Raw genomic sequence first — 26,256 nt, 5'->3', positions numbered from 1 at the left:
CTAGAAGATCTATTCTCACCATACGATTTCTTCATCCAACGGCACACTGCTTCACCCGATTCTTATATAAACCTTTCTTCAACCTCCGTTCATCCCCTCGCTTGCGCCGCTCACCTGTTCCTCTTCGCAAAACTTCTCCTGCGCACAATCTTTCTCTGATTTTCCGCACTCACACACATTGCTCTGTCATTGCCGTTGATGCCACCGCGCACGCGTCTGACTCGCCACAGCACTCCGGAATCCAAGATGGCCGCCGAGGATCTTGAGTGGGAGAGATCCAAAATCTCCAATCAAGACACCAACATGCTGAAGAGGCTTGGCCTCATGAAGAAGGAGGACGCCATCCGCTTCCCTAGCGAAGAAAGCTACCCCAAGCCTCCAATGGAGTATCGGGTTAGTTTTGTTGATCATCTCATCCGCGGCCTCTCGACCCCAATCCACGATTTCCTCCGCGGTCTTCTTTTTGTTTATGGGATTCAATTGCACCAATTGACTCCCAATTCCATCCTTCACATTTCTATTTTCATCACACTTTGCGAATGCTTCCTCGGAATCCCTCCAAATTGGGCTCTGTGGAAACGCATCTTCTGCCTCCGCCGCAATGGCTCCCACAACGTCACTTATAACATAGGTGGTGTTGTTATCTGTGTTCGCACTGATGTCGACTATTTCGACGTCAAATTTCCTGATTCTGTCCAAGGATGGCGCAAAAAGTGGCTCTACATTCACGAAGAAAGCGCCAACTCCGTTGAGCACAACATAGTTCCTTTCGACGGAAGTGCCAAAATTCAGCGCCGCCGCTCCTGGGATGCCGAAGCTTCCGAGGAAGAGAAAAAGGCGACAGAGGCGCTCATGTCTCGTATTCGCCAGCTTCAAAACACTCGAGGCAAAGAGCTTTCTGGTGTTCAAATCACGCCTATTTCCTTAGGATTAGAGTGCAGCCTCTTCGTGCTCGCAAAAATCCCCTTTGGACATATTCTGGTAAAAATGACGCCAATGTGAATCTCCGGTGATCTTTCCACCAAGGACTTGGAGAAGTTGATTCGAAGACTTTCTCGCCTGGGTAAAGACCCAATTCCTTCCTCTTGTCGCGTGGAACCGTACAGCGCCGCCAATCCACTCCCCGAGGTATTTTGTCTTGCCGAGTTTTTACCTTATTTTGCACTTTCTCTGCACCTCATTATATTGTCATCTCTTTTAATTTTCCTTCTGGTCACTATTTTTTACAGAACCATCCTACCATGACTTCCCTTCCTCCTCTTCCGGAGGGTGGAGAAGTCGAAGAACAGGCCATCGTTGCCGAAGATACTCAAGGTTCTTCTATTCGTGAAAGTGAAGTCGCGGGTTCTCACAAATCTGCGGCTTCTCATGAAAAAGAAGTTGAGTCTGAAGCCAGTGAATCGACGCAATCCCTTCCTCCTGCTGTTTCTCCCAAGAACAAAAGGAAAAGGACTGATGTTGAAGATTCTGGCACCTCTAAGGCTGAAGAAGTTGTTCCTTCTCATCCGAAGGCAACTTACGATCTTTATGCTGAATCCCTCATCAGCTCGTAAGTCGTCTTTATTTCTCTCTATTTTTGTACTCGAAATATTTAGCTTGTCTTGCTTTTTATGCTGCCGATTTTTTGATTATTAGCGATGACGAGGAAGAAGTTCCAACTACTGACGTGGCTCCTCGGACAAGCACGTCACGTACTGTACTTGCCTCAGACACGCTAGTTGAAGGAGAAGAAACCTCGCCTCCTCAACAAAACGTCGTCACCACTACTCCGCCATCAAGCCCCCTTGCTCCTTCACCAAAAAGGGCAAGGGTTGAAAAGATTATTGAACCTGCCCCTCAGTTGGGCAGTTCGTCGACTCTGCTCCTAGATGATGTAAGCTTGTCGACATCTATATTTTCCTTATTTTGTTTTTTCACACCTTTTCTCTTTTTCATGCCGATGTTTTTCTTTCTGTGTTCACGTTGAACAGCCTATGATCAAGGATCTTCTCCGCATCGGTTCCCAATTTATTGGGTACCGTGAATATGCTAGTAGAGCCGAAGGTAACGACTTTTGTACTTGCTGTTTTTCCTTGATTTTTTACTCTTGGTGCTTGTCGCGATTTTTGATCTTTCTCCTCTCTTTTTTTCATATCTCGACAGAGAAACTTGCAGAGGCTAACGAACGCGCCGACGCACTTTCTCGAAAACTTGAGCAAAGTGAGGCGGCTCGCAAGAAAGCGGACCTCGCTGCTAGCAAAGCCAAGACCGAAGCTGATGAAGCCAAGGCGAAAGCTGCTGGTGTCGAGGAACTGCAGAAAAAGCTTAAGGATGCTACAACTGCTTTAGATGAGCACAAAGCTGCGCAAGCTTCTCGTGAAGAAGGAATCCTCAAGCGCACGAAGACTCGTAGTCGCCGTACTTTCGGTAATTTTACTGCTCCTTCTATTTTTAGGAGAATCTTTGTTTCTTGTCTTTTCACTAATACTTTGTTTCCTTGACAGTCCAAACAAACCAGGATTTTGACCTGACGAATCCTGTCGATGATCCGGTCCTTGACGCACTTTCCTATCTGGAGCTTCATGGGTCCGAGATTCGTGAAGGTGTATCGAACGCTAATGCAGTATTGTCGGCATTGTTCCCCTACTTCTTCCCGAAGAAGGAGGAGCCTGCGACTTTCCTCAACCTTGCCAAGATGTTCAATACACCGGAAGACCTTGGACTGAAGATGCGCCAAGAGAATATGAAGGTTGCCGTTGAAAACACTGTCGCCTTGGTTGCTGACAGTCGACAGACTATCGACTGGATGAAAGTTGGCGACACCGAGCAAATAGAACAATCAAGGTGGAAGTCGCTGATCAAGGCAGCCAAGCCCAACACGAAGAAGATCTTGGCCTATCTCGGGATTAAGCCAGCGTCGACTCCTAGCTCGTCAAGGCCGGAGGTCTAGTTGCATGCCTCTGTTTTTCTTTGTTTCTTTTGCTTTTGTCGCCAAAGTAGTCGTTTAGCGACACGTATTTCCTTAGCTCCACTGTAATGCCCTTGTAATTATTCCAAGAGATTAATGAAAAATTCTATCTTTGCTTGTCGTTTGATTTTATCCTGTTTATATTTCAGTTGATATTTGATAACTATACTCCAACTTCCGCTCCTTCCAATGTGTCGCCTTCTTCTTCTCACGCGAGGAGAGCTGTTGCTGATACTGCACCTGTCGACGATACCTTGTCGCAAGAACTGAACGAACTTCGACAGCAGCTTCAGTATGCAAAGAAGCAAACACTTGTGATGATGGAACAATCTCGCAAGTCATCTGAAGCCGAAAAAGTTGCTCTCCAGCAAGCTCGCGAGGCCGTGGCTGCCAAGGAATTTGCTGCTTCCGAGGCTGAAAAGGCGACTACTCGAGAAAATTTCATGCTCGAATTAATGAATGAAGCCAGTGCAGATATGTCGGGTATGCCTGTTTCATCCTCTGATATCTTTCATCTTCATGCTATTGTCTCTTAAAGGTTTCCACTTCTTTGTTTTGATAGGTGCCTTTACTGATCTTTGCCGAGGAAGAGAGAGTAAGTGCTAGGACAAACCTCCTTGTTAATCTTTCCCTGGATCATGGTTCTTTGTTTTGGGCTACCCCGGAGAGGACCCGCCAAATTGTCAGATTTCAAGATCGCACCTCTCAAACTCGCGATTTCCTTGACTTCTGTACCAAGACCTTGTCCATGGTTTACAACTCCATGTTTCCTCGGAACGTCCAACCAAAAACTCTTCCTGAATTGATGGAAAGGTTTAAGGATGCTCGCGATATCCATGATTTTGTCGTAGCTCAACTAGTAGCCGGCGCGATTTGCTCTTATCATGCTCCAGATCTGCCACTCGAAACTTGACCTTACCCAGGTTGTCGAGAAGGTTCACCAAAATGTAAAACGTCGGAGAGTTGGTGTTGACAGGATTAACACGAAGGTTACGCCTATAGCCGAAGAAATGATTGAGGACCTGCTTCGGATGGATGCCGACTTTTTTGCCGATGGCCATTATGCCGATTTTCTTGGTGCTGCTCCTGAGGAAAACAGAGTTACTCTTGATGACATACTGAATCAAGACTAGTTATTTTCTTCTTGTAGATATTTCTTCTTTGTAATCCATGACTATATTGTAAAGCAATCATTATATTTCTCTGTTTGTCTAGCCCCCGAGTGTTTCGGTGACTCTTTACTATATTTGTATATTTGCGAGGTTTTAAACCAAGGCATATATATATTTAAGGTGAATATGAGCCCCCGAGCTTTTTACTGAGTACTATTTTGTATTTTTATTGACTCACGAGGTATTTGAATACCAAGGCAAGGTTTTTCTTTTGTCGATGAACTATATTGAAATTCGTCGGAGCAAAGATTTTGGTCATGTCGATAAAGACGAAAAGTTATATTGTCACTATCTTTATTATATTGCAGCACCGCGAGCCCGCCTCATTAAAAACCTTCTCCGGCCCCACTCGGTGCCCCGAAAAAGGAAAAGAGTGCGTCTGAAAACTCGCGGGCGTTTCAGTACATTGAAGTTTTACAAGGACTATATTTCGACTCTAGGCGTAGAACCGCCTAAGTTGCGCCACGTTCCAGGGGTTTGGCTCCTCCACCCCTGTCTTCTTGTCCTTTATCCTATATGCTCCTCCTCCGATTACTTCCGTGACGATGTAAGGGCCAAGCCATGGTGACTCGAGTTTTTCATGACTTTTTGCGTGAGCCGAAAGAACTAGGTCGCCCACCTGAAAAGATCTTGGCCGCAAACGTCGACCGTGGTAATTCTTCAAGTCCTGTTGATATTTGGTTACCCGAGATAATACTTCATCTCGAGCTTCATCAAGTGCGTCGTCGTCCTCTAGCGCTCTTCTCGATGTTTCTTCATCATATTCAGCGACACGTGGAGAGTTGTGCTCTATCTCGATTGGTAGTACTGCTTCGCTCCATGAACCGGAAAAAACGGAGTTTCCTGCGTTGCTGTGTTTGGTGTTGTTCGGATGCTCCACAACACGCTTGGTAGTTCTTCTGGCCAGGTATGTCGAGCTTTTTCCAGTGGTCCTAACAAGCGCTTCTTGATGCCATTGCAGATGATACCATTGGCTTTCTCGACTTGCCCATTGGTTTGAGGATGTGCAACTGACGCAAAGTTCAGCTTGATACCCACCTCTTCGCAATAATCTTTGAATTCATGGGATGTGAAGTTACTGCCGTTGTCTGTGACGATGCTATGGGGCACTCCAAATCTGAAGACGAGGCCTTTTACGAATTTCTTGCGGATGCTCCATCTCGGTGAATTTATCGGCTTCGCTTCTATCCATTTTGTAAACTTGTCGACAGCTACTAGCATGTACTCCTTTCCTCCTGGCCAGGATTTGTGTAACTTACCCACCATATCAAGTCCCCATTGAGCAAAGGGCCATGACAATGGTATTGGTGCTAGCTCTGCTGCTGGAGAGTGAGGTTTTGCGGCAAACCTTTGACACGCGTCGCAAGTTCTTACTATGTCCTTGGCGTCCTCGATTGCTGTCAACCAGTAGAATCCTGCTCGAAAAACTTTGGCTGCGATAGCTCGACTACTTGCGTGGTGGCCACATATTCCTTCGTGTACATCCTTCAGAATTATTCTTCCTTCCTCTGGTGTGACGCACCTTTGCAAGACGCCTGAAATACTTCGCTTATACAATTCTCCCTTGACCACCGTGAAAGCTTTGGAGCGTCGAATTACTCGCCTTGCCTCAACTGGATCGTCGGGTATTTCTTTCCTCAGGATGTATGATATGTACGGCTGCATCCACGGTATCTGTATCACCATGACCAGGTCCTGATCTTCTTCTTCGTCCTCTTGCTTTTCCTTGGTAGCCCCCGAGGGTGTCTTCTCCTTCTTTTTTGATTTTGTCGACTTAGTGGATCTCTCTCTGTTATTTCTTCCCGTAATACACACAGCGGGACTGCAAGGCATTGCGACCCGATGTTTGCAAGAACATCGGCTTCGTCGTTGCTCAATCTGCTAATATGGTTTACTTCGCATCCATCGAACAACTTCTCGAGTTCGTTGTATACCTCCTTGTATGCCATCATGCTATCATTGACTGCATCACATTGGTTCATAACTTGCTTTGTGCCACCAGTGTGAGTCGCCAAAGATTTTTAGTCGAGTTGCTCCGTGTGCTTTCGCCATCTTCATTCCATGTATGAGAGCCTCATATTCTGCTTCATTGTTAGATGCGTTAGGGAACGTCATCCGGAGGATGTACTTCAGCTTGTCGCCTTCAGGTGATATGAGTACTACTCCTGCGCCAGCTCCTTCCAGTCTTTTGGACCCGTCGAAGTTCATGGTCCAAGTTCTCGATAAATCTGGAGGTCCTGTATTTTGCAACTCCATCCACTCTGCGATGAAGTCCGGCAGTATTTGCGATTTTATTGCTTTTCTTTTTTCATACGTGATGTCCCGAGGGGAAAGTTCTATTCCCCAAAGGGAGACACGACCCGTAGCTTCTGGGTTGTTCAGTATATTTGACAAGGGAGCTTCATTGACCACTATGATCGGATGTGCTGAAAAATAGTGGCGCAATTTTCGTGCTGTCGTGAATACTCCATATGCTATCTTTTGGTACTGCGGATACCTTTGTTTAGATGGCGATAAAACTTCGCTGACGAAGTATACTGGCCTCTGCACGCCGTGGAGTTTTCCTTCTTCTTCCCTTTCGACAACTAGCACCGTGCTCACCACTTGGGGTGTGGCTGCGATATATAGCAGGAGGGGTTCCCTTTCTTTTGGTGCCACCAGAATTGGCGGTGTCGAAATTGTGCGCTTCAAATCCTCAAAAGCTCTGTCGGCTTCTTCGTTCCACTGAAATTTATCTCCTTGTTTTATCAAAGCGTAGAACGGCAGTGCCTTTTCTCCCAGCCTAGCGACGAATCTACTCAAAGCTGCGACTCGCCCCGTTAGCTGTTGTATCTCCTTCAACTTTGTTGGCTTCCTCATTGTTACGATAGCCTGTATTTTGTCGGGATTTGCTTCAATCCCTCTTGCTGAGACTAGAAACCCCAAAAGTTCTCCTGCTGGGACGCCAAAGGAACACTTCGTCGGGTTCAGTTTGAGGCAGAACTTATCAAGGTTGTCGAAGGTTTCCTTGAGATCCTCGATCAGCGTTGCCCCCTTTTTTGATGTTATGACGACATCATCAATGTATACTTGCACGTTCTTCCCAATCTGTGTCGCCAAACACTTCTGCATCATCCTTTGATATGTTGCTCCCGCATTTTTTAGACCAAAGGGCATTGTTCTGTAACAAAACACGCCGTAAGGTGTAATAAATGCGGTCTTTACTTCATCTTCTTCTTTCAATCTGATCTGGTTATAACCAGAATATGCATCCAGGAAGGAAAGACGTTCACATCCAGCCGTGGAGTCGATAATTTGATCGATCCTCGGGAGGGGAAAGTGATCCTTTGGACAATGTTTATTGACACACGTAAAGTCGACGCACATGCGAAGGACCTTAGTGTTTTTCTTCGGCACCAAAGACAGGATTTGCTACCCATGTGGCTTCTGTGAATATCTCTTTGATAAAACCAGCTTCTTGTAGTCGATTAATTTCTGACAGCATGGCTTTGCGGTTTGGTTCCGAAAAACGCCGCAAAGGTTGTTTGATTGGTCTTGCTAGTGGATCCAAGTTTAGGTGGTGCTCGGCAAGTTCCCTGGGTACTCCTGGCATGTCAGCTGGACACCATGCGAAGATTTTCCAGTGCTCACGGAGGAACTCGACGAGCGCGCTTTCCTATGCGATATCCATGTCGTTTGCGATAGATGTCGTCTTTTTTGGGTCTGTCGGGTGAATCTGCACCTCTTTTGAATTTTTCTCGGTACTGAAAGTTGATTCTTTGTTTGGCCTTCCAACGTCTGGCAGTACGTCGTAATCAGTCATGCTTTTTGACGCCAAGTACTCAGCTTGCATCCCGAAGGTTTCTGACAACCGGTGGAAATCCTTGTCGCACTTATCGGCTAAGGCAAAGCTTCCTTTAACTGTGATTGGTCCCTTTGGTCCAGGCAACCTCCACAACAAGTATGTATAGTGCGGTACTGCCATAAATCTAGCATATGCTGGTCGTCCCAACAGAGCGTGATATTGCGACGGAAAATCCACGACTTCAAACTCGAGCCTCTCGATTCTATAATTTTCTCGGGTCCCAAACTGAATGTCGAGATTGATTTTTCCCAATGGATAACTTGGTTTCTCCGGTGTGATGCCGTGGAACCTTGTGTCTGTTGGTTTCAAGTTTGCTAAGGATATGTTCATCTTCCTCAATGTATCTGCATACATAAGGTTTAAGCTGCTGCCGCCGTCTATGAACACTCGAGAGACATCAAATCCCGCGATAACTGCTTTGGCGAGAATAAGTGCGGACTGCCCTGGTCGAGGAACTTGCTGCGGATGATCTGCTATTGTGAAGCCGATATCTTGTCCTGACCAATTAAGGTACTCAACTGTTGGTGGAGGCATTTTCTCTGCCATAAACACTGTCGTGAGATTACTTTCGAGCTCTATTGGACGGTCTTCCCTTCCTGGATCATCAACACCGCTCCATTGGAATTAGGATCAACATAAGGTGGTGGTGCGAGTGCTGCCGCTATTCCGAGCTGATGCCGATTGTCGTCTGTAATCGCGGGAGGAGGCGGCAAGTGAATCTCGCTTCTGGGTTCTCGAGGATTTCTCTGTGCTGCCCGCGCATTAGCGTTCTCTGCATACCGCAACATTGCTTGAAAATTTCGACAATCCTTCTGCAAGTGCCCTGACTGTCTTTTTCCGTTCTTTGTCGAGAAAAAATGCATCGGCACGGTCCATTCATCATCTCTTCAGGGGACACGAAAGGTCTTGGGAACCTAGGCCCGCTATTTTGCCTCGTTGCGTGAATCATCCCTGTTATCACCTCGCTGCTCACCGCTTCTCTGGTAATCATCTCTGTTGCTTCCTCCTGTATTTGTCCGAAAACCTGCCGAAATTTGTCCCTGGAGCGTCGTAGTTACGGTACGTCCGAGGAAATCTTCGCCTCGGTTGATAGTTTCGACCGCGGTCCTCCTGCAGCGACCTGTGTCGTTTGTTGTGGACAGCGTCTTCTCCATCTGCCCATTTATTTGCTATCTCCATTAACGCGGATACTGTCTTTGGATTGGTCCTTCCCAAGTCTTCGACGAAATCTCCACGCCTGACTCCTGCGACAAACGCATCTATTGCTCTCTCGTCAGATATATTTTCTGCCGAGTTTTTAATGATATTCCACCTCTGGATGTACTTCCTCATTGGCTCATCTGGCTTTTGTCGACACGCTCTCAACTCCTCTAACGACGCGGGTTTTTTGCACGTGGATCTAAAGTTCTTGACGAACACATCCTCGAAACTTTCCCAGCTGTCGATGGATCCTGGAGCGAGTTTCTTTATCCAAGATCGTGCGGCTCCACTCAAATGCACCTGGATACTTTGCATGGCTGTTGCCCTAGTTCCTACTGTGAGCTTCACCGTCTCTAGATAGTCGACTAGCCAATCCTCTGGATCTTGAAGGCCGTCGAACTTCTTGAAATTATCGGGTAACTTGAATCCTGAGGGGACTCGAGTTTTCCGGACTCTCCTCGTAAAGCATGGCAAGCCACACATATCTTCGTCGGTCAATTCCGGAGATTGCCGATGATCCCTTCTGCTTTGCCGCGCTCTGTCGACTCTTGCCTGTGCTGCTGTGTCTCTTGCTCCACTTGGCCCTTCAGGTGCTGCCGCTGTTGCTGCTGCAGGTCGTGGACTATTTTGCCTTGCCGCTCCTTCGGGAGGCGTTGATACAAACGCTGTCCCCATAGCTCCAACTCCTGCTACCGCCATATTGTACAATGTTTCCCTCGGATCACCTGGAGGTGGTTTAGACGCAAGGATAAAAGCATGTGTCGCCATATACCCAGCCTCTGGTGTCTTAGGGATGATGTTTCCTCTTGTATCTATCGACATGAACCAAGTGCTCTCTTTCTGCTTCAGGTATGTGTTGCAGCCTTGATCTTGCTCTGTTCCGCGCCTCCCGATGGCTATCACCCGTAGTTCTAGATTGTCGACTTAAATCTGCCCTTCTCCTGCTGGATGCAGAAGCTGCCTCCTTTCTCCTGTTCAACTCAGCTGTCTGTTTTTCCAATTCCCTGGCAGCTCGTGCGAGCCTATATTGATATGCTTGCAGTTCTTCTGGTGTGGCCGTGGTAGCCATTGGTTCTGTGCCGTTCATAGCTCTCGCGGCTCTGTCCCACGCTGCTTGTGAAAGTTGAACTCTATCTCGCGGCTCTGGCCCGACGTATTTGTTGCCCAGGCCTTGCCGCAGATTAGAGGGATCGACGTATGGATTTCCCAGACTGTCGAAAGCCTCGGATGTCTCCTCTTGATCTTCAATGGCGTAAATCTGATGATACTTTGTACTCAGATCTACGTTGGGTTTGGTGACATCATTGTTGAGATTGATGAAGACCTTGCCCACTGTGATAGATTTGTCGATAAAGTCATAACTGTCGACATTGCTTGAGCCATCGCTTATATATGAGTCCGCAGATGACTCGAACGACATGTCGTTGAAGATCTTGGCGAGTTTCTCTCTTGTTCTGGTGCTGACGTAACGTGTCACCGAGGTTTCTTCTCCTGACTCGGTTGACGATGCATAGCTTGAAAAATCTGAATCGATCACCGACGATCCCGACGAAATCGGAATCTCGACACGATACGATCCTTCCTTCTCGACGCGAAAGTGAAACCTTCCGAACGTCATCTCCATGGGCTCCGCCAGATACGCATATGCATCCAAACGGGAGGGTGGGTGAGGAACAAAATCGACAAGACCAGCAGCGATCTGTTTACCTCGATCCATTGTGTTGCTTGCGGTTGACGATGCCGAAGATCTTGAGCGTGCCATCGAGATCAGCTCCTTACGCCTCTAATTCCCACAGACGGTGCCAATTGACAAGGTATCAACTTGTCAATGCCTATGGATTGTAGGCTAGGGTTTAGTTGGAAGTAGAGGGTAAGTAGATCTCGAAGGTTTCAGCCGGAAAGTACTCGACGAATATGAAAACTAGGGTTTGCAGACAATGATTCGATTGATTCTTTGTCCCTCGACTCCCCCTTTATATATGAGGTGGAGCCGAGGGATTCGTGCTATACAAGTTTACAGAGTCCGGGACGGTTTCTAACTCATCCCGCCAGATTACAAATAACACTTCCTATTACAGCTCTACCTTTTCCTTAAATACATCTTAGGCTCTCGAATCTTCTTATTCTTCGGGTAGTGGGCCTTCATTAAACCCCGGGTACTATATTCGGCAGGCCCATTTGGGATGCCTATGTCAACAACGGCGCCCCCAAGAGGGTAACGACGCATCACGCCGCCGCCGAGACCGCAAGGTCTAGGTTTTCACCTGGAGCCGTCCCGCAAGGAGGATACCCACAACGACGCCCCCAAGAGGGTTGCGACACCCGCAGGCATCACCGTCGCTGGCGCCGAGGCGCTGAGCTTTCGCCCGGAAGCATCCTCACACCACGCCCGGAAAACTTAGCCGCCCGCAGCCACCGAGGTAGGTTTCCGAAACAAGATCTGGGAGCTACCAAAGCCGAAGCGCTGCCAACCCCAGGAACACCCATCGTCCGCTCCACGCCATCCCCATGACCGAAGAGTGGGACCACCACCACCGCAATGTTGCCCGCCGTAGAGCCAACCGTGCAGTCCGCCTTCCGGGGCCGCCGCCCCGGCCTCCCACGAGCTCGAGCCCATGACCTAGCCAACACGCGACAACGTTGACGAATTGGACAGGGCAGGCCAACACCATAACTAACAGTCATCAGGGCCAGCGCCAGCTAGGGGAGGGGATCCGCCCTCCGGCACACAAGGTGCCCACCGTCCGGACGTGGTAGCACTACCAATTAGGCCTAGATCAGGCCCGACCGCCTGCCAGGCCCGGATCAGGCCCCATTAGCCGTGATGCCGCGCTGCTATGCCCACGTCGCTGATGCCATCCAACTGCAGCTCTGTGCCGAGCCAACCCATGCCGCCACCGGCCAGACCACCATGTGTTAGGCAGATGCCAAGAGCGGCGTCACCACGACCTCACTCCTCGCAAGACGGCCGCGACCGAGACCGCACACCGCCGCAAAGGAGCACCCCCGCCGCAACGCCCGGGGACGTAGTTGCACCGTAACCGACGCCACCACGCCGCCGATCAAGCCCGTCGCTTTGTCGGCCTTCAAGAACTCACCTTTGAACGCCGGCAAGAACATCCGACGACCCGCCCGAGCAAAATAGGGGACGAACGCAGAGCTGTTGACCACCAAAACCCACCGACGAGTAGCGACGGGCAACACGAAGAGCCGGGAGGCTCCCAGGATTGCTGGTGGGCCCTGGTCCCTCGGGCGACGGCCCGCAATGCTCCGGCACGCACGTCCAATGCTGGTGCAAGGGCGTGCCACCTGACCTATACCTGGTGAGGAAGGTGATGGATTGCTTCGACTAGTTTCCTGCATGGCATACATGTAAACATTAAATACGAGCCTCGATCGGCTCTCGGGTTGTCCTGTGAATCGTCTCAAGGAGCCGATCCACCCATGATTCGCATGAGATCTACGATAACATGGTTGTCCTGCTTGATCAATATTAGGTTAAAACGATCTACGACGATCTAGGGTTTTCACCACATAACCGGAACGTCCTACACGTAATTGAGCCTGGCAGACACGAAAGATGATAGTAAACCAGCCCTAGACAAGGCCTATGCGGTGACCCAGCATACCACTGCATGTTGTAGTATACAAGTCGTTGATATGATCTTTGTGAAGGGGCTTCCTCACAAGTTGCCATATCCCTCAGAGTGGTACAACAGAAACATTGCAGGTCATAACACTCCATACTTTATTACAAACATTGTCTTAACAAGTTGGTATTCTCATAGGTTCTATGAGAACAACCTAAGATATTACTTAAGTACGATTACAACTCATAACAAATATATAAAGAGCTCAACAACTTATTTAGGTAAATTCTACGTTGCTCGGCTCTAAGATACTAGGGTATGTCACTACTCCTCCACCTCCGTGTCATCTGGTCCGTAGACTATCCCATAGTCTACGCCTTCCACTCCGCCGGTAAGATCAGGTTCATCGTAGACCAACTCGTAGCTTCCTTCTGGTGCTCCATCGTTGATAGCCTCCACTTCCGGATCACAGTCTAGCAAGGGTGTCGAAAGAAAGTGAGTACAGAGGTACTCAGCAAGTTCTAAAAGAATAAAAGGTGTTTGATGCACTAGCTACGACCATTGATCAGGAAATCGCAGGTCAATGCATGTTTTGAAAACATTTCTTCAAAAGGTTGCTTTTATTATGAAAACTATGCCCGTCAGTCTTCACAGGTTGACTAGAACTTCGTGGAGTTCCTTTCTGCCGCGTTCGCGATTCCCTTCCCGGAACAGGGAGTGACAGCCACAATTTGATACACTCTGCAGAGGTGCGTTACTTTTCCCACAAGAGATCTCACCCTTTTTGCCATCCGCAGGGACTTGCCCCCGTTCACACTTCCTTTGGTGTGAGGCCAGGTATAAAGATCCAAGCCCACACCGCCTTCTCCGCGACTGCAAACCCACCCTTTTGTCCACCCGCACACCTCCAGTAGACTTTCCCCCGATAATACGGCTTTACTCATGGTGTACTTTGGACAATCCTTCATAGATCGGAAGAGATTAACATCACCAATGGATGGGGATTTAAAAGGATTTCCCAACCTATTGCGGCAGTGCCTCCAGCACCCCACCGTCTCTCCGATCCGTTGGCGTGCAGAAGGGAAAAGATACACTGGCTTTCCCGCAGCCATTATAGATCTCATGGTCAACGCGATTTGTACGGCGCTAGAATCACTGGACGGCATTGGTAATTAATCCTAGGGTGATATAACCCATTGCAATGGAACCTCCACCATATCAACACATACCATGGTTCCATTGCCAGCCACATAGTCATATTCATAGTTGGAAAATAACATTTCATTTGCGATGCAGGAATGATAAGTATATAGCTTTGCATTAAAGTAGTAGAAAATAATCAAGTTGACATGAGCAAGGGTGAACTTGCCTGTGGACTGCGAGATAGTGCAGTTCAATGCAGTTGATGGAACACCTGGACCTCGGGTTACGTAAGAAGCATCATTGTCCGGTAAGGACAATGTTATGAAAATCCAAATAATGCAATCATGGATGGATTATTTTATGTTGAATCCCTTTATCCCAATGAGTTATTACAATTTAGGGTTGTATTTAAGATTTATGTCTTTGACGGTAATTTACAATTAATTTAAAAGTATTAATCATTGTAATTCACATAAAGTACAACAATTTAAAGTAAAATGATTTTACTTGATAATTACCTTAGTCATTCCAAAAATAATTTGAAATTATAGAGTTATCTCTATAGTTTTTGGAATAAAAAGGAATATAGGATTTTTCTGGGTAAAATCCCCCTTTTAAAAGAAATGACTTGGAATAATAGAATTTCATTTTGAAATATTTGAAAATAAGTATTTGAACTTATTTGAGATTTTTCCTTGAATTTTAATTACAAGGAAATAATAATTTTAAATTCCAAGTTATTATTTAAATTCTGAAAATTCATCATTTTGAATTTGTTTCATAAATTCCATTTCATATTTTATTCTTGTTAAGATTTATTTTTCATTCATAAATCCAATTTTTATTGGATTTTTAAAGTTGTTTATGATTTATTAAAATTTGGTAAAGTTTTGGTCTTTTATTAAATGTAAAAAGACCAAAATACCCCCTGGACTCATATTGGGCCCAGCCCAATAACTCAAACCCAGGGACGGCCCAAATAGGCTGGCCCCCTTTTGGGTTCGGTGGCGCCGAAGCGGCCCACCTCACTCACTCGCACTCGGCCCTCTCCTCACTCGATCTAACCCTAGCCTCTGGCGACCCCGTGGCGATGGCGTCGCCGCCATGGCCGCCGCCCTGCTCCGGCCATCGCCGAGTTTCTCCGCCGTAGCCACCTATCGATTCGGAACCGCCGCGAGCAGATCTATCGATCTGTCCGCGCCGTTTTTCCCCTCTCGTCCTCTCCTGGCGGATCGCCATCGATCTGGATCTCCTGGCGAATCGCCTCGGGCGATTGTGAAGCTCCGACGAGCTCTCGCCCACGCCGTCGATGTGTGCGCCTCCGAGACCGACCTGGCGCGGGTGCTGCTCGCAGCGCCTGTGCCGTCGTCTCCGTGCTGTGCTGCTGTGGTGGTGTTCGTCGGCGTAACGCCGGCGACTTCCCTGGCTTTGCAGCTGCTATGGCCGCGCGGGCACTGCCTCGCCATGCCATAGCTTCTGCCTCCAGGCGCGGGTAAGGTCCTCTGCTCCTCCTCCTACTCTTCTGTGCGCCTCCCTTGCCACTGTTCTTCTTCCTCCTCATACTCTGATGCTCTCTGGTGGTCCTGTGATCATCTAGAGCCATGCTATGGCTGCGCAAGCTGCCTGTGTTTCAGTTATTTGCAAGCTCATGGCCCATTCACCATTTCTTGGTACTGGCACATGATGCTTTGCTTGCTGTTCATGCTATGCTTGCTTTTCTGCTACTCCTAGCATGCTCTCTACTTATCATGCTATGCTGTGCTTGCTTATGGCTTGATATACCCTGCTGTTCATGCTTATGGGCTTGCTATGCTTACTGGTTTATCATGCTTGCTTGTCTAGGTGTACTTGTGTTGCATCTGTGACACTTGTGTGTGTGCCAGAGGTGCCTGTGATATGATTCAGCACTTCTTATGCAAGCCAATGATCCATTGGATCATTTCTTGCTTGTTGGCTAATCTCTCTGTGTAGCTTGGCTTGCTATGATTGGTTAATTTGATCAATTGATTGTCAGTGATTGTTTACTGGCTAACACTGTGGCTATATGATTCACTTATCTGGTGATGCTGATGCGCAAGCATCCTCGTGTCTTGTTGCTTACTTGTCTTGTTGCTTATTTCTAGCTATCTAGACTTGCTCTAGTGGCTATGAATTAAGTTGTATTGCTTAACAAGATGTCATTGTCATGCTTAGCATGGATCTGTGATAAATTCATGCTTGGATTACTTAATTATGATGAACTGCTTATGCAGTGATGATTTAAATGTCTTGCTTGTATATGAGTTTGCTGTTCATGATTCTTTTACAAGCAATTAAAATCTGAATCCATTTCTGGATAGTGATGTGATCTATTTGGCTTTCTGTTAATTGGTGCTAAGTGTGATGTGACCTCAGTAGCCTTGCTACTGACTGGTTGCTCACATGATTGGTTGGATCTTGTTGGCTACTCAACTTTGCTTGCATATTAGGGGATCATAGTAAGTATGAATGCCAATATGCTTGCCTGTGAAGAAATCTAGGGTTTCTGATGGTTGCTTGCTTAGGATCTTCTGTGTAGTCTTAGCTGCTAATCTATGCTATCTACTGGTGCTATCTGTGCATGTGATCTTGCTAGTGTGCATCTGTGCATGCTTTCTAGCCTCTGTGCACATGATCTGTATCTGGATGGTTTCTGTCTTAGTAGCTTTTGACTGGCAGTAATCCTTGGTGAAAACCAAGTGATGATCTACCCATATGAGCATCTGCTCATCCCATGCTTATGCATATGATGGATTAGATCCATTGGATCTTTTCCAGGAACTAGGTATACCTTGTTCCAGCTCCTAGAAAGTAATGCTTTGTTGATGCAGACTTGGGTTTGTTCACAGCCCTTCACCTCCAGAGCTTGGATGATCTTCTAGGTCACCATGATCTCTGGTGGCTTGAATGGTTGTGTGTGTTGGTTCTGTTCTTGCTCAAGAACAGATGAACTATGCTTGTTTTTGCTTCCCCCCTACCTGGTGATCTTATCTGGTCGACTGGTCACTGGTTTTAGGGTTTGTGCTCCTTTTATATGATCCCTACTTCTCTCCCTGCATTGACACACAAGCCTGGCATGCTTGGTGACTATGCTTTTGCATGGCCTTGCTGTTGCTGCCCAGCACACTTGAGCTGTGTGCTCTCATATGCTGAAACTTGAGCCCTGGTGTGTGCTCAGGTTTGGTCTGCTGCTGCCCTTATCTTGTGCTGTCCCTGGTTTTGGACAAGCACAAGTGTGCTGTGACTTGGTTCTGTCCAAACTGAATATTGTGTCACTTGCTAACTGTCTAAACTGAATCTTGAGCTAACACTTATATTCTGGCTAGTGTTGGTGTTTTACTATTGCAGGTTTGTGAAGATGGACATGGCCAGAAGATCTTCTCCAAGCCATTTAGTCTAGGTTTTAGTTTAGGAATAAACTTGTAATCTGCATTTTCATTTCTGTTTCTTATTTATCAATTCTTGTATCAAGAATATTGTAAAGACTTTGTAATCTGTGTTGTTATCAATAAAGCCCAAGTTTTTGTTTATGAGCTTGTGATTATGTGACATTTATATTCTGGAATAAATATTGTATTTGTGATTCACTTTGAAATTCAAAGTGATTTGAATTCATGAGTTGTGTTTTTTTAAATTATGAATTCCATTTTCATTTTGTTCAATACTTATTTTTAAATGTATTGACACTTGGCAAATGAAATCAATTCCTCAAATCAACAAGATACAAAAGAGATCATGTCGAAATTTCCCTAACTCACAATGCCTAACCCTAAGTGCAAAATGAGAGAGAACCTCGATCCCTCTTAGGTTTAGTTGCAATAAGGCGCGAAAATTTCCCCCGTTTTGCGATGAAATGCACATCCCATTTCTAAATCTACCCTTCGTTGTTCCTATGTTCTGGGTTATTACAGCCTCTCCCCCTTAACAGAAACTTCGTCCCGAAGTTAAGATTGGTACCTGAACATCTCGGGGTAAGACTTCCTCAATTCTTCTTCCGTCTCCCAAGTTGCTTCTCGCTCAGGATGATGTTGCCATTGCACTTTACAATATTTGATTGCCCTGTTTCTTAACTTCTTCCATTGAACTTCTAAGATCTTTTCAGGCCTTTCCACATAAGTTAGGTCAGATTGCAATTCTATTTCTTCATATGTGATAGGATCATCCGGTGCCTTCAAACATTTTCTGAGTTGTGATACATGAAATACATTATGAACTTGACTTAATTGTGCCGGTAACTCCAACTCAAAAGCTGTTCCTCGATTCTGACTGAGTATCTTAAATGGTCCGATATATCGAGGGCTTAACTTTCCTTTCACTCCGAACCTCTTAAGTCCTTTCATTGGGCTAACCTTCAGATAAACCATGTCTCCCACTTTCGGTTCCCAATCTCTTCTTTTTAAGTCGGCGTAACTCTTCTGACGACTCTGAGCTATCTTGAGTCTATCTCGGATCACCTCGATGACGTCTTGTCTCTCCTTGATGTAGTCCGGTGTAAACTCCTTGTTTTCTCCGGTTTCAAACCAACAAATTGGTGATCTACACTTCCTTCCGTACAGTGCTTCGTACGGTGCCATCTGAATGCTACTCTGATAACTATTGTTATATGAGAACTCCGCTAAAGGTAAATGATCCTCCCATGAGCCTCCAAAGTTTAGAGCACAAGCTCTAAGCATGTCTTCTAGTATCTGATTGGTTCTTTCGGTTTGTCCTCCGGTTTGTGGATGATATGCTGTACTGAAATCCAACTTGGATCCCAAAGATTCTTGTAGTTGTTTCCAGAATGCTGATGTGAAAATCGAACCTCTATCTGAGACTATCTTCTTTGGTACTCCATGCTTACTCACAATTTCCTTTACATATATATCCACAAGCTTTTCCGCAGTATCTTTTGTGTTTACGGCTATGAAATGAGCACTCTTGGTAAGTCTGTCCACTATTACCCATATCATATCCTTCTTCTTACTAGTCATTGGTAAACCAGTAACAAAATCCATTCCTATTTCATCCCATTTCCATTCCGGTATCTCTAGTGGTTTGAGTAATCCCGCAGACTCGATGCTCTGCCTTCACTCGTTGACATGTATGACATTCCGAGACATATTGTGCTATTTCTCTTTTCATGTTGTTCCACCAGAACATCTCCTTCAAATCCATATACATCTTCGTACTTCCCGGGTGTATGGAATAAGGGGTTTCATGTGCTTCTTTTAATATGATTGACTTCACTTCTGGATCATCTGGTACACAGATCCTTTTCTGGAAGTATAATGAATCAAAATCCCCTAGATGAAATTCCGATGGTCTTCCTTCGCCAATCCTTTTGATCTCCTCTTGAATGAACAAATCATCCGCTTGCTTTCGGATAATCTCATATTTCAAGTCTGAGTACATCTCATCCATAATCCTCATGGTTGCTATACTTCCTTTGACATCACCTTGAATAAACAAAATCTGAGCATCCTCTAACTCTTTCCGAAGTTCCTTTGGAATCTCCCATTCCGTAGGTTGATTCTCCGTACTCTTCCTACTTAAAGCATCTGCTACTACATTAGCTTTGCACAGGGTATAGTTGATCTTAAGATCGTAATCCTTAATCAACTCTAGCCATCTCTTCTGCCTCATGTTTAATTCTTTCTGGGTGAAGAAATATTTCAAACTTTTGTGATCGGTGTATAACTCACACTTGGATCCATATAGAAATTGTCTCCAACTCTTCAGAGCATACACAACTGCTGCTAACTCAAGATCATGTACTGGGTAGTTGTGTTCATGTGGTTTCAACTGTCTTGATCCATAAGCGATTACCTTCCGATCTTGCATAAGAACACATCCAAGTCCATTCTTGGAAGCATCACAATACACCGTATAATCCTTTCCAGGTTCAGGAACTGCCAATACCGGTGCTGTGGTTAACTTATCTTTGAGTGTTTGGAAGCTGGCTTCACACTCATCACCCACACAAATGGAGTATTTTTCTTGAGTAACTTGGTCATTGGTCCTGCAATCTTCGAAAATCCCTCTATGAATCTCCGATAGTAGCCTGCCATACCAAGAAATCCTCGTATCTCCTTAGCATTTTTGGGTGATTTCCATTCCAATACGGACTGAACCTTGCTTGGATTCACCGCTATGCCTTCTTTGGTTATAACATGTCCAAGAAATTCAACACTATCTAACCAAAATTTGCACTTGCTGAACTTTGCATATAGCTGATGTTCTCTCAAGGTTTGCAAAACTATCTTCAAATGCTTGGCATGTTCTTCTTTATCTTTGGAATAGATTAGAATATCATCTATGAATACTATCACAAACTTGTCCAAGTACTTCATGAATATCTTGTTCATCAAATTCATGAAAATTGCTGGTGCATTTGTTAGTCCAAATGGTACAACCAAGTATTCATGGTGTCCATACCTTGATACGAATGCTGTTTTTGGTACATCCTCCTTCTTGATCTTGATTTGATGGTATCCTGACCTTAAATCAATCTTCGAGAAGACTCCTGCTCCTTGAACTTGATCAAAAAGATCTTGAATTCTAGGTAAAGGATACTTGTTCTTGATAGTTACATTGTTCAAATTTCTGTAATCTCCACACATTCTCTTTCCTCCATCTCTTTTATCCACAAAAATAACTGGTGTACCCCATGGTGACACACTTTCTTGAATAAATCCCTTCTGTTCCAGTTCATCTATCTGAGCTTTAAGTTCCACTAACTCCTTTGGCCCCATCTTATATGGTGGTTGTGCTATTGGTGCTGTGCCTGGGATCAGATCGATTGTGAATTCAATCTCTCTATCGGGTGGCATTCCCGGTAGTTCCTTAGGAAATACATCCTTAAACTCATTCACTACAGGGATATCTTCAATTCTCACTTCCTTCAAGCTATTGAGTTCCAATCCGATCTCCAACTCACTGTACCTATCTCCTTGGAACACTATTCGACCTCCTATGGAGTTGCGAAGTGATACTGTTTTGTCTCCACAGTTAATCACCGCTCCATTTTCTGTCAACCAATCCATCCCTAAGATGACTGATATGTCCTTCATGGGTACGATGAATAGGTCCGCGAAATACACACAGTCGCATATGGTTAGGACTTGTGCTTCTTTCACGTGGGTTACTAAGATCGTTCCCCCCGCGGATAGGACAGTTATAGGGGTTTCTAACTTAGAACATCTAAGCCCGAATTTTTCCACAAATTCCAATGCAAGAAATGATGTGGTTGCTCCAGTATCAAATAATACTTTGCCAGGATGAGTAAGAATGCTTAGCGTACCTAAGACTGTTTGATCTGACTCTTCCGCTTGTTCCAAAGATGTGCAATTCAGCTTCCCATAAGGCTTTCCCTTCTTATTGTTGTAGTTATAGTTGCGGTTATTGTTGTTGTTGTTGTTGTTGCGATTGTTGTTGTTGTTGTTGTTTCCACCTCGTCCTCCAGAGCTCTGTCCGCTCCAAGATGACTTGTTCGGACACTCCGACTTGATGTGTCCTTCCTTCCCACAACCATAGCAGATGATTCTGGGTTTCTGACAGTCCTTCTGCAAATGCCCTCTCAGGCCACAACTGTTGCAGATGATCTGGTTAATTGGGTTCTGACTCTGACCTCCCCGGTTGTATTGATTACCAGTAGTAGGTCTGTATCGAGGTTTGAAACTCCGATCAGGTAATGGTTTACTGATTGGGTACTTCCTTGGCTCTATACGAGCTCTCTTCCTCCTGTCCTCCTGGACTTGCCTGTAGTCATCCTCGAAAGTGATTGCCGAGTCAATCAGTTCCTGGAATTCGGCAGTCCGTGCCAACCTCAGTTGCATCTTCATGTATGGATTCATGCCTTTCATGAACCGCTTCTTCCGCTTCTCCTCTGTATCCACATCCTCAGGTGCATACCTGGATAACCTATTGAAATCCCGAACATACTGCATGATTGGTGCAGTATTCTGCCTTAGTTCTTCAAACTCCCTCTTCTTTAGCTCCACCACGCTGTCCGGAACATGAGCATCCCGAAACTTCTTCTTGAACTCCTCCCAGGTGAATACCTTATCCGGAGGGTGTACTGCTACAAGGTTCTCCCACCATGATGCTGCTGGTCCTGACAACAGATAAGTGGTGTATCTAATCTTCTCCTCATCGTTACAACCAACGGTCTTCAACTTCCGTTCCGTATCCATGAGCCAATCTTCAGCGTCCATTGGTTCTGGAGCTGATGTAAATGGTAGTGGTCTTGCATTTTGGAAGTCCGATAGTGTTACTCCCTTGCCTTCATTACCCCTATCATTAATGACATGGGTAAAGAAATCCTGCATATTCTTGCTCTGGCTTTCCTGGTAACGCCTCCTATCTTCCTCCATTGACCTCATATACTGTTGGAAGTCTGGGTGCAACATTGGATGTGGTGGTGGTGGTGCGTTTTCTGCTCTAGCTGCTGCATCTGCCTCCTCTTTCTCTCTGGCTTCCCGCTCTCTGCGAGCCTCTTCGGTTTCTACTAACGCCATTTCCCCCTAGTCCTGTAACAAAGAGCGATTACTCATAATTACACCATGCAAATGCTTTCTGAGCTCAACTCAATGCCCAGAACTAGTCACACAATGAAATCAAGAAGCAAATCCAAAACAAACATTTATTATGTATATACACCGTATAATACATAACACACTCACAAACTTATATTACATGTGGTACATATAAACCACTTATTTGGCTCAAAGCCCAAGCCAACGGGAATTTAAAATACATTCTATTACAATACCACCTAGATTACTTTATTCTTCATTGGAGCCCTACTCCTCATCGTCTTCATTCGCCTCCGCGTACATCCCTGGGGTCCATCCGGTACAACGGTCTGTCCTCCGAAGACCGTCCGGAATGAAAGTTCTTCCCGTAGGTATGTAGTCTGAATCGGACGAAGTGCCGAGACAGAGATCTGTCATGCCAAAGTAACTAGATAAAGACTCATACATATCCCCAGTGGAATACATCTCCTCTTCCCCAGTCATCCATGGAGGATTCCTATTCACTTGACCCCTCATCTTCTTCTTCTTCTTCTTCTTTGTTCCAGAACTCTCACCTACGACGTACTGGGATGTTTTGGGTAATCCCATCTCCAAATCTAAAGAAATGGAGTTGGTGTCTTTCTCTTTCTGCTCAAAGCTTTGGTTAACATTCTGGTTAACCGCATCACTCTCATCTCCTGTATCACATGGAATTGGCTCCTCCTCATCACCGAAAGGTTCCCCGAAACACCAACCCGTCGAGTTCTCGATCGGCGACTCCGAGCAGTTTATGTTCCATGAATGATCTCCCCCATATCCAGTATCATATGATGCTGACACGTGTGGATAGTGCGGAACAAAGTTAGGTGTAAGTGGATCTCTTGTAGGTAGATTTCTCTTGAACCACTGGTCACTCAAATCTACATCGCTATCTGGGTTAAAGAAGGGTGTAGTATGTTGTGGTTGTGCCCTCAAATCACGCATCCGAGTTTGGACTTTGTCAGGGTCCGTGAACTCAGCTAGCATGTGGTCAATCTCACCTCTCATCTTCATGTGTAAAAGGTACATCGTGGTCAATAAAGACTTACAGCTATCCATGTCTTTGTCTTTGCAGCCTTCAGGACTTCTGTGTGCTAACACCAAATGATTAAGAGTGGGATCCTCATCTTCCTCGGCATGAGGTATATGAGAAAACTCTGAACATAGCAGTTCTACTGACTTGTGCTGCCTTATCTCAAGGATTGCCTTGAATAGGCCCATATGATAGGCTGTGGTGATAGTTTTGGCTTCTCCGTATGGCATTATACGACTCATCAGCAGTTTCTCCGGTAGTTGGACCGATACTCTGCACTTGGCTAGGATTTCCCCATCATAGTAAGTATACTTGATAACAGGTATCCGTGGATCACAATGAAGTTCCTTCAGCATCCCACACAGGAGAGCTGTTATTGGTCCATCATAATTACCGAGCCAACCCTCAACTTTCCTCAAAGTCCTCTTAGGAAAAGTGTTCGCCATTATGGCTGTATACAAAAACAGAATATTAGTGGTGATAATGCATCATAATAGCTATAATAAAGAATTATCGCACTAAAATATATGGTTTTGCTATTCTCAAGTGAATAACCACCATATTTCTAGAGAATCCTTTACTATTTCTACTAGACTCCTACAGGTTTCTTCCCTATACTAGGTTTTTCCAACCTAAGGTCGCAACATTTGCTCTGATACCAGCTGCGGTGACCCAGCATACCACTGCATGTTGTAGTATACAAGTCGTTGATATGATCTTTGTGAAGGGGCTTCCTCACAAGTTGCCATATCCCTCAGAGTGGTACAACAGAAACATTGCAGGTCATAACACTCCATACTTTATTACAAACATTGTCTTAACAAGTTGGTATTTTCATAGGTCCTATGAGAACAACCTAAGATATTACTTAAGTACGATTACAACTCATAACAAATATATAAAGAGCTCAACAACTTATTTAGGTAAATTCTACGTTGCTCGGCTCTAAGATACTAGGGTATGTCACTACTCCTCCACCTCCGTGTCATCTGGTCCGTAGACTATCCCATAGTCTACGCCTTCCACTCCGCCGGTAAGATCAGGTTCATCGTAGACCAACTCGTAGCTTCCTTCTGGTGCTCCATCGTTGATAGCCTCCACTTCCGGATCACAGTCTAGCAAGGGTGTCGAAAGAAAGTGAGTATAGAGGTACTCAGCAAGTTCTAAAAGAATAAAAGGTGTTTGATGCACTAGCTACGACCATTGATCAGGAAATCGCAGGTCAATGCATGTTTTGAAAACATTTCTTCAAAAGGTTGCTTTTATTATGAAAACTATGCCCGTCGGTCTTCACGGAGTTGACTAGAACTTCGTGGAGTTCCTTTCTGCCGCGTTCGCAGCCTCCTTCCCGGAACAAGGAGTGACAGCCACAATTTGATACACTCTGCAGAGGTGCGTTACTTTTCCCACAAGAGATCTCACCCTTTTTGCCATCCGCAGGGACTTGCCCCCGTTCACACTTCCTTTGGTGTGAGGCCAGGTATAAAGATCCAAGCCCACACCGCCTTCTCCGCGACTGCAAACCCACCCTTTTGTCCACCCGCACACCTCCAGTAGACTTTCCCCCGATAATACGGCTTTACTCATGGTGTACTTTGGACAATCCTTCATAGATCGGAAGAGATTAACATCACCAATGGATGGGGATTTAAAAGGATTTCCCAACCTATTGCGGCAGTGCCTCCAGCACCCCACCGTCTCTCCGATCCGTTGGCGTGCGAAGGGAAAAGATACATTTGGCTTTCCCGAGCCATTATAGATCTCATGGTCAACGCGATTTGTACGGCGCTAGAATCACTGGACGGCATTGGTAATTAATCCTAGGGTGATATAACCCATTGCAATGGAACCTCCACCATATCAACACATACCATGGTTCCATTGCCAGCCACATAGTCATATTCATAGTTGGAAAATAACATTTCATTTGCGATGCAGGAATGATAAGTATATAGCTTTGCATTAAAGTAGTAGAAAATAATCAAGTTGACATGAGCAAGGGTGAACTTGCGTGTGGACTGCGAGATAGTGCAGTTCAATGCAGTTGATGGAACCTGGACCTCGGGTTCTGTAAGAAGCATCATTGTCCGGTAAGGACAATGTTATGAAAATCCAAATAATGCAATCATGGATGGATTATTTTATGTTGAATCCCTTTATCCCAATGAGTTATTACAATTTAGGGTTGTATTTAAGATTTATGTCTTTGATGGTAATTTACAATTAATTTAAAAGTATTAATCATTGTAATTCACACAAAGTACAACAATTTAAAGTAAAATGATTTTACTTGATAATTACCTTAGTCATTCCAAAAATAATTTGAAATTATAGAGTTATCTCTATAGTTTTTGGAATAAAAAGGAATATAGGATTTTTAAGGTAAAATCCCCCTTTTAAAAGAAATGACTTGGAATAATAGAATTTCATTTTGAAATATTTGAAAATAAGTATTTGAACTTATTTGAGATTTTTCCTTGAATTTTAATTACAAGGAAATAATAATTTTAAATTCCAAGTTATTATTTAAATTCTGAAAATTCATCATTTTGAATTTGTTTCATAAATTCCATTTCATATTTTATTCTTGTTAAGATTTATTTTTCATTCATAAATCCAATTTTTATTGGATTTTTAAAGTTGTTTATGATTTATTAAAATTTGGTAAAGTTTTGGTCTTTTATTAAATGTAAAAAGACCAAAATACCCCCTGGACTCATATTGGGCCCAGCCCAATAACTCAAACCCAGGGACGGCCCAAATAGGCTGGCCCCCTTT

General features: G+C 45.2%; 1 protein-coding gene and 1 long non-coding RNA gene across 2 annotated transcripts in view; one reads left to right on the top strand and one right to left on the bottom strand.

The window, feature by feature from the left end:
* LOC127315094 (preprotein translocase subunit SCY2, chloroplastic) overlaps positions 1–26,256 on the bottom strand; it is a 211,977-nt gene that overhangs the window by 2,946 nt on the left and 182,775 nt on the right. The window lies entirely within an intron of this gene.
* LOC139833842 (uncharacterized) lies at positions 1,029–2,001 on the top strand. The gene is made up of 3 exons (XR_011749377.1): positions 1,029–1,128; positions 1,230–1,549; positions 1,636–2,001. It is a non-coding gene; the product is annotated as an uncharacterized lncRNA (long non-coding RNA).

This window comes from Lolium perenne, chromosome 1 (genome assembly GCF_019359855.2).
Source record: "Lolium perenne isolate Kyuss_39 chromosome 1, Kyuss_2.0, whole genome shotgun sequence".
In the NCBI taxonomy this organism is placed as follows: domain Eukaryota; kingdom Viridiplantae; phylum Streptophyta; class Magnoliopsida; order Poales; family Poaceae; genus Lolium; species Lolium perenne.
Note: the sequence above shows the minus strand (reverse complement) of the source record. Positions and strands in the feature narration are given on the sequence as shown.